The 9,067-nt window shown below is 41.2% G+C and overlaps 1 long non-coding RNA gene across 1 annotated transcript; it reads left to right on the top strand.

The window, feature by feature from the left end:
- Window positions 1-6,267: 6,267 nt before the first annotated feature.
- Window positions 6,268-8,848, top strand: LOC147652321 (uncharacterized). The gene is made up of 2 exons (XR_015289278.1): window positions 6,268-6,466; window positions 7,143-8,848. It is a non-coding gene; the product is annotated as an uncharacterized LOC147652321 (long non-coding RNA).
- Window positions 8,849-9,067: the final 219 nt, after the last annotated feature.

Raw genomic sequence — 9,067 nt, forward strand, 5'->3', positions numbered from 1 at the left:
AAGGTTTCAAAGAGAGAGGTTGCGCCAGCTACGGAAAGTTCTGGTTTCTCCAAACATGTGGAAACCCACTGGGCAAGGAAGATCTGGGCTTCCTGCAGATCCTATTGCCAGTTCTCCACAATGGAGAACTTTTGATTATTTTCCAAACTCGTATTGAAATCAACTGGGTTAGTCACTTTAAAAAGAGACCCCTCTGTGCTGCTCTGTAACCCCTCAGTCCTTTGTTGGGTTTGGCTTTTATGTACTCTTTTTGCAAGATGGTGAATTGTATAAATATCTACCCAAACATTAACAGAAAAGCTGTGGTAGGACAATAGAAAGGTAACTATTGCTAATTATTTATTTGTGTATTTACCATTGTTCCAGCAAGATGATGTTGTCATTGCAACAAGCATTTCCCAGATTTGAAAGGGAAAATTGATAAATCCCTTATGAATCTAAAACACTTTTATGCTTGGGAACTATGCTCAGAGGGTTATTTCCATGGGGTTTTTCTTTAAGCGAGGGATTGATATGACTGTTTTTCACACAATCTATTATTCCAGTTATTTATCAAATTATGCTCCTTTCATTTGGTATTTTACCTCAGGTAAGTATATTTAAAACGCAAACCTGTGACTGCTATCACCATGAACCATTTGGAGTGTACATACTATTTTGCAATGAATAATGAACCACTCTGTTGTTTTCATAGGTTTGAGCACATCTACAGTTGTAAAACCAACAAAAGCATAGGGACTAAGGATCCTGTACCCACCCAAAAAACTCAGTTTCACACCTGAATTTCTAAGACAAGTTATTTGTCATTTGTTCTGTCAAATATGTGTAAATCCTTTGGTGGCTCTGTGTTCTTGGGGGGCTTTGGGTGGACAAGTTTGATGTTGCTCATCCTGATGTTCTGTTGGGAGTGAGGATTTACAGGACCTGTGAAATAATGCTGGGGACCACTGCTATAATTTAATTATCGAACAGATAAGTATGTTCATCCCAGTTCAGTTGAATAAATCTGTTGACTTTAGCCATGCTTATTTCACATAAAGTGAAAGTTTTCATGTTTCACATAAAGTGGAAGGGTTTTTTTTTGTTCCTGAGGAAGAGCAGGGAGCGAAGAAGCTTTGGGGATGGTCAAACACTGAGCACTAGGGCTGGGAACATGTTCAGCCATGAATAACCAACAGATAAGATGATTCACTGCTATGCACAGGTGCCTAACATTTGCTATGTGGGAACATGGGGTGGTGACTGGGTTGTTCATCATGCCACTGTGTCTTAATATGGAAAACTTTCCTGGCTTAATGTTGAGACTGTGTTATCCCCTAATTTTTCATGATGTGCCGTCTCATTTTGGAAACTATCTGTTATCCAATAAATGAGTAAGCAAAACCAACTGCCTATGAGCAATAACATAGCAATAACATGCCCTTCAGGAAGATCAGCCAATCCCAAAAATATGCTGATCAGGAAAATAAATATTGTTTTTCTAGGGAATATCCCCAGGTCATGAACAGAGGTAGCTTTTTGGTTCATAAGGAGAGGAAGAGAAAAGGGAGACCCAATGATCCTCCATAAAATGCCAGATGACGTGGGATGCCCACTGAAAATCACAGCAGCAAATATTAAAATGGATAAGGGTTAAGACATAGCCACAAGTGCTTAAAATAGAACAGGGAAAGGGGTTCCTGGAGCCCAGGAATGTTGCAACCCCCACCAACACATTAAAGGATGGCAGCTCCCACTGCATCACCCAGGGTTTCAAGTGCTGCAAACACCGGATGCACTCCTTAAAACTGACTTCATCCCAGTGCCAAATGGTCCCATTTCTCCTTGCCCAAGCAAGTTTTGGTGTGCCCCTCACACGGCACAGCCTGCTGATTGCTCCTCGGAGCACACAGCCGTCTCCTCCATGCAGAGCTCTCTCTGGCTTTGTGCCTCCAGCTCTGCCTCTCTGCTCATGTGTCCACTCTCCCAGACTCACAGCCTTGGAGACAGAGCTCATTTCTAGTTCAAAACCAGGTAGGCAACTTAAAAAATAAAGTAAATAAAATAAAGTTGTCATCTGCCCTTCATGGCAGGTGAAAATTGGTGATGGGATAACAATAGTTTAGGGGTGTAGGGGCCAAATTCTGGTCTCAGTTACGCTGTTTGGGTTTGGGAATAAATCAGCTGAATCCAGCATGACTCAGAGCAGAATCTGGCTCTAAATATTTTAACTGTAGCATGAGTTTGCTGTCTACATGACTGAATCGCCTTGAGAAAATCAGTGCCTCCTCTTTGTCTTTGCCAGTGGGGCTGCAGTGATCCTTGTGTGTATTTAAGGAACACGGCGTTCATGCCTCACCTCCTGCATCCGTACACGGAGCCGCTCACCTTCCCTTTCGTCTCGGCCGCTTTGCGTACAGGAGCGTTTAACCCTTTTAACAATTAGTGCCAGCATTCAAACCTGGTGTTTTATTTCTCTGGATTTCCCAATCTCTGGAGGGCTAATTATAAACGTTCTCCAAGAGCTCCACATCTGATGCCGGGGAGTCTACGCGGACACGGGAGACGCGAGGCAGCGCAACTCCGTCAGATGCTCCAACCGCGACTGGCGACGGCTTAATAGCAACAAATAGATCTGGGTGTCCTTCACAAGGACCTTGCCCCCAGCTGCTCCACACAGGTTTATCTCTGGGTCTGCCCTGTCAGGAAACAGGTGCTTTCCTATTAATAGGCATGAGGCAGCCAGGCAAGACGAAGGTGCGGCGCTGTATGAAAACAGGTGGTCTCCAGTTGAACAGTTTATAAACAATAACTAATCACTCAAGACCTGTAGCAGCTCCTAATGAGGACTATAATTACAAGCCAGGTGGCTGTAGTTAGAGGAATACATTGTTTTTAAACAGGTTACTTGACTCAACAGCAGTTTTACGGGAGGCAGGATTGTCTCCAACATATGTTCCCTCCTGCCTCCCATTTTCCTTTTTTTTTTCCTCTCTCCCTGTGTTTATGCATAGGGATGCTCGATGCCTTCCAGTATAAAACCCTGGGTTCTGTCACTTGTGATTCCAGAGGCCTGTAATTGTTCTGGCTGAATCCCGAGTGCTTATGTCAGGGGTAATTTTTGAAAAAAAAAAAAAATCAGCATAAACAATTCAGCCATTTTTCAGATTGATGGTGAGGAAAATAGGTTTAGTATGTTTATATTTATAGTTTAAAATATTATTTTTCATGTTAAAACATTAAAGAAGTGATAGGGCTGTTGCTGTGTCAGGTGCACAAGAGAGACAGAAGTTGAAAACTGTTGAAGGACTACATTCTCAAAGATTGCTTCTTTATATTAATTTTTGTTGGTCAGCAATCCCTTCTCCTAGAACATTAATACTAAAGAAAACAAGTTTTATTTTTTAAAAGTCCAATTTTGCCCAGATTTTGACTCAAAATGTTGGATGCTACAGCCACAACATTCTCAATACCAAGACAAGTTTTACCATTCCACTAAAAATTCACCCAAATATTTTCAAGTCATCACCCTCACAGGGAAGATTCCTTCCTAATATCTAATCCATACCTGCTCTGTGTTTAAAGCCTTTACACCTTGTCCTACCATTCATCAACTCAGCTCTTCCACAGCTATAAAATTTCCAGTTCTGCCAGAAGACGTAGCCAGTTCAGAGCAGTACCACATGAAATCACCTCTGAAATCATTCTTACCCCCTGTTTATTTTGTAATAATAAAGGAAATCATACAAAGGAACCTACATTAAGGCTCCAGGCTAATTCACTTATGTCATTACAGTGTCAAGGTTGATCTTGAAGCTTGATTTGAAATGACAGGCTGAACTTAAGCACTTTCTTAAGTGATTTGCTGGATCAGAGCATATGTGTTATGATACGGCAAATCATTACAAGATCACATGTTAATTTCCACAGGGCTTTCAGGTCTATGTAATTAACACAGTTTCCATGTGTAGAGCTTGTGCCTCACGTGTTGCAGTGTCCCTTACCTTGACCATTTTTAGATTTGTAAAATAATCTCAGCTACACTGAAAGTTGTCTTGATTTGGGCACTAAAAGTATAGAAGCAGTTCAATCTTAATTTTTCTATACTTCAGCATTGTTGGTCAATAAAACAAGATTATTAATCACAAGGATATTGCACAGCAGATTCATGATATTGTGGATGCAACAGTGACACACTGAATAATTTTATAGTCAATAATAGGTTTGGATAGTGCCATATAGTAAAGGATTGTTGTGAAAGAAAACACATGAGAGGGCTAAATTATTCTCAATATACCAAATTTAGAGTCTACTCAAGCATATTTTCATGTGATATTGATATCTAGTTCCTACATTGATTACTGGTTTCTAAAGATAAGCAGAGGGACAGGTAATGACCATTTGATGGCAACACCATAGAAAAATATTTCCAGAGTCTGGAAATATAACGGTGAAGAGTCGTTTGGAGTTTTATGTTTTATTTTTAAATAGCTTATTTCTAATCCTTACCCTCTTTCTCACCCTGTGGGAAATTCACAGTTTTGGTTTCGGCTTGTTATAAAAAGAAGGAGATAAATGTGGCCCTGAAAAATTTTTGGTTGATGCTGGAAGACACAGCATCAATTTGTGAGGCTGCTCTCAGGGCTGCAATGAGATGCTCGAGTCTGGGTTTGGAGAGATTTTTTGTTTTCTTCTGAGTGCACACAAAGGTCAAAGCCCAGGTTAAAGAATGGATCTTATAATTTAATTTTCTCCCATTTTGACACTTTCTTTCTGCTGCTTTACATTTCCTCAGGACCATGGCATCATTTGGTGGAAAATACCACTAAAAAGCACCGTGTCTCAAAAAGGCCTTATTGGTTTATTTCCTGAAGTTCAAAGAGATTTGCATGGGGAGGTTTTTCCACACTCAGCCAGGCAAAGTGTGAGACTGAGCTAGACAATCTCCAAGGGTCCATTCTCCCAACCTCTCTGTGTTGTGTGTGAAGCCTGGCAATCAGGAGTTCTCATAATGATGCAAAGAAAGGAGACTCTCCACCCATATTTGAATCACAGAATCATTAAAGGTTGGAAGAGACCTCCAAGGCCCCCAAGCCCAACCATCAACCCAGCGCCACCACCACCTTCACCACTGAACCGTGTCCTCAAGTGCCACAGCCACACATTTTTGAGTCATTCAGAGGGATTCTGAGATTCTGTCCAAGTCATTGTTATTTTTCCCCTCATGCTGACACACAGTGAGAGATGAGTGGCTCCTAAATGTTCATCTGTGCTCCCTTTCCTGCAATGTGTGCACCCAGTCAGGGAGTGCTGGATAGCGCTCTGCCTCTATGAATTGTAAATTCAGGAAGGGCAAATTTGCTGTCTCTGGATTTTTGGATGGGGGTTGAGATGGATTAATTATATGTCAAGAGGGACTTGAACAATAATAAGTGACTTTATGACTGTCTTTACCACTTGGTGGAAAGGTTACATTTAAAAATTGGCTTTACTGCACTGGATTTTAGGTTAAGTTCAAAATGCAGCTTCCGCTGTTAGAACTGAAGGGTCATATAAAATTCATTGCAATAGAATATTTATAAGTATCTGGGATATTTGTAGGAAACACAATAATGGTAGAATCAGAGCTCACAGATAGAAGGGGGAATTGTTAAATGGCAAATAAAAGCTCCATTTTTCCAGCACTTAACCCTACATATAATAATAATTATTACAAATCTGAGCAATGATTAAATTTCATTCTGAACCCCGGTTAAACGTATGTGAATGGAAAATGATTTTTTGTGCTAATAACCGGCGTGCTGTGAGCACTCAGAGCAGGATTGATGTGCATGCACATCACACATCTCCCAGAGCCAGCGAGGTGCAGGTACTCCTGGAGGAGCTTTGGGATGGACATGCCTCGCTTCCCATGCCTGGGGAGGAGAAAAGTCCTGTTTGTTTACAGCCTCTTCTCTCTAATCACATAATTACAGCTCTGAAGGCAGGTAATGTGACAAAAGCCCCCCGAAAGTGAGCAAGGTGAGGGCTCGGCAGCTTTTGTTGCAGCTATTATCTCATCACCCTCCTCTCCTGCGAGATGCTGGGGGTGTGTTTGTGCAGGGCTATCATTTACCTCGCTGGCGTGTGCCACCGCAATTATCCCCCTGAAATTCGAAACTAAAGCGGCTGCCGCAGAAACAGAGGCCATTCAAAGGGAGGGGAAGAGAGCAGCCCTAATTAGCGTTAAGTACCTGTAATCCTCAGAGATTCCACCTAGCGATAAAAGCCAGGCAAAGTCCCTCAGGTAGGGGCAAAAAGAGCGCAGCCAGGCTGGCGCTGGATCAGGTGTTGGATGTCAGCTCCTCTGAATGCAGCCTATTGATCCACAAGTTGCGTGTATTTTCTGCCGCAAATTGGATTTAAATTGCTTACATGAAGAAGACATCTGGCAGGTTAAGGTTTACCTGCTTCACGTTTCGAAATAATTTTATCCACCGGCAAATAGGTAGGCAAGAGCTCTTTTGGAAATAAACCCAGCAAAGCTTTCTAAGAGATACAGACATATTCATTTGCAGTGCCCGAGCTTGGAGAGCTGTCAGATGAGAAATATGTTTCAGATTATTAAAATAATAAAGCAAGAGAGTTTCTACAGATTAAGTACCTGCACTGTGCTTTCATTCCTGTGAACAAAATACCTCCTCATCTTACAAAATATTATTACAAAGTATATCCCTCATTGAAAGGCTTTATTTTATTTGGTGGAGAGGTGTTGAGCAGGGCTTGGATTTTTTTGTTGCTGTTGCTTGTTTGTTTGTCCAAATCAAATAAATTTACTACTTTATTGGCACATGATGACAATTTTTTTTTGTTGTTTTATACAGTACAGTAATTTTAGGATCTCTGCCACAGGCAGAGTTGGTTGGAAGGAGATAATCTTTATGGTTTCTTCCAACCCAAACCAGTCTGTGATTCTATGAAACACTTACTGGAGATTGTTGTGTAGAACAAAATAATATTCTGAACATTTTTTTGAGGGGTTTGTCCTCACCATGAGGTGATCATTTGAACATAGGTGGTGGTCACCCAGGCCACTTTCTCCAGCCATGAAGGCTCTGAACCACCTTAACCTCTCTTCCAACCAAAGATGTTGTCACTTTAAAATTATTTTTCTGATTCCACAGAGTTATACCAATAGTCTTCCATGTGTTGGAGTCTTCAGTGCTTAGGGAAGAGCAGAAACTCATCAAGACAGCCTGGGATCTCCAAGCCTCTGATTCAGGGTTCTGAATTAAACAAATGTGTTGTACACTAACAAATTAATATAACACTAATGTTAGTAAGAACTCTGTGTGTGCTGCACCCAAACGATGAAGCCAGTTTCATAACTGGAAGAAATAGGAGGGGGAAAAAACCACCTTCAGAATTGCAAGAAGCATGGGAGAAACCTTTAAAAAAATGGTTTTATGTGTTTACTAACTTTTTTTAAAATAGTTTTTACTTATTGAGCCTGTTAAACCCTGGCCACAGCTCTTACATCAGCCTGTTTGTCCCCCTCATAAGACACCTAAGCTGCTGTTTGGACAACATCCATTCCATAATGAAGCAAGATGCAGGCTAGACAGCTGCTTTTTTCTCACTCATTTCACTCTGTTATTGGTTAACTTAGTGGAAAAATGTAAATTTTCCAGGGACTTTAGGTTGGAGGTATCCCAGCCAAGGTAGATATGTGCTTGACTTGAGGTCTAATTTAGCTCCTGTGTCGTATCGACCCGCCTGGCCCACCGGGGAGCCTCAGAGCCCTCCTTTGCCAAAGGTAGACAATGGGATGAAAGTAAAGTGTAATAAATGCCCCTGTCCAGTCCCATGTCGATATCCAGCTGCTTTCCCCCCCCCTCCTTTTTTTGCTGTTTTGAGTGCATCAGTATTTCACGTTTATTGTAGTGTGATGAAACACCTTTCAGAATGGCCAGAGGGACGCTCAGCAGTAGGCATTTAGGCAGTACAAATTGGAGTGAACAGGAGGACAGTTAGCAGGGAATATTTCTGAGGTCAAAGCCAGCTGAATCAGCTAAAAGCAGAGTTGAGAGCTACAGTACCTACTGCAAAGTAAATATAGATTACATTCCTTTGGACAAATTGATCCGCTGGAGGAAGATAGGGCTCCCAGAAAAAAAGAGGTTGCTACAAAAGAATTAAGTATTTTACACTGACATACATACAAAGAACCCTTAAAAACAGCAGCCAGAGATGTATCACCTGGAGAGTCCATCCCAGATCCTCACAAGAATCATCTGCAGTGCACTGCAGGATTTAAGGGTCCAGAATCTGGCACATTCCTGGGGATGCTGACTTGTGCTCTGTTACCAAAGCCTTAAGATTCAGCTTCTCATCTGAGCTACAGCTCTCACTTAGGCAAGAGGCAAAATCATAAAATCACAGGAAAATTCAGTGGGAAGGAGCCCCAGGGAGTTCCTGGTGTGACTTTGTGCCCAGCAGGGGCAGCTCTAGGGTCTGACCTGATCCACTCAGGAAACCTCCAAGCATGAGGGTGGTACAATCAGGAGAGGTGAATGAACATTCAGCTCAACAAGTCTGTCCTCAATACTGTTTCTTTCCTGTTTCCAGGAAAAAAAAAAATAAAACAGGACCTTGGATATGAAACCATAACAGTTTGTCAAGGACAACTTTCAGATTTCCTAAAGAAGCTACTAAATTCTTGGAAAAGGTGATGGAATAAATGACTCTGTGAGAGCTCTCCTCTCTTGCCACTGACCCTATAAGTGATGATGATTTTTTTTTCCCTGAAAAAATGTTACCATTGTGTGCATAACTGCTTTTAATCAGTAAATTATTTATAAAGGAACAGAGAATTGCAACTACCAATAAAGGTGCCATCATCTAACAGCTGAAACAAATCTTTTAAAGTCAGGTTATTCCACAAGATCAATGTGATTAAGTACACATGGGTCCAAAAAAACACCCAAAGAAAAATATTTTAAAAGGTCTAAATTATTAGGGTCAAAATAGGAATGTCATGAACATATTTGTAAAAATTCCTTGAAACTATTTTGAAAAACATCTTGAAAATATTTGCAAATATTTTCAC

Source organism: Cyanistes caeruleus, chromosome 7 (genome assembly GCF_971803275.1).
Source record: "Cyanistes caeruleus chromosome 7, bCyaCae1.hap1.1, whole genome shotgun sequence".
NCBI lineage: Eukaryota > Metazoa > Chordata > Aves > Passeriformes > Paridae > Cyanistes > Cyanistes caeruleus.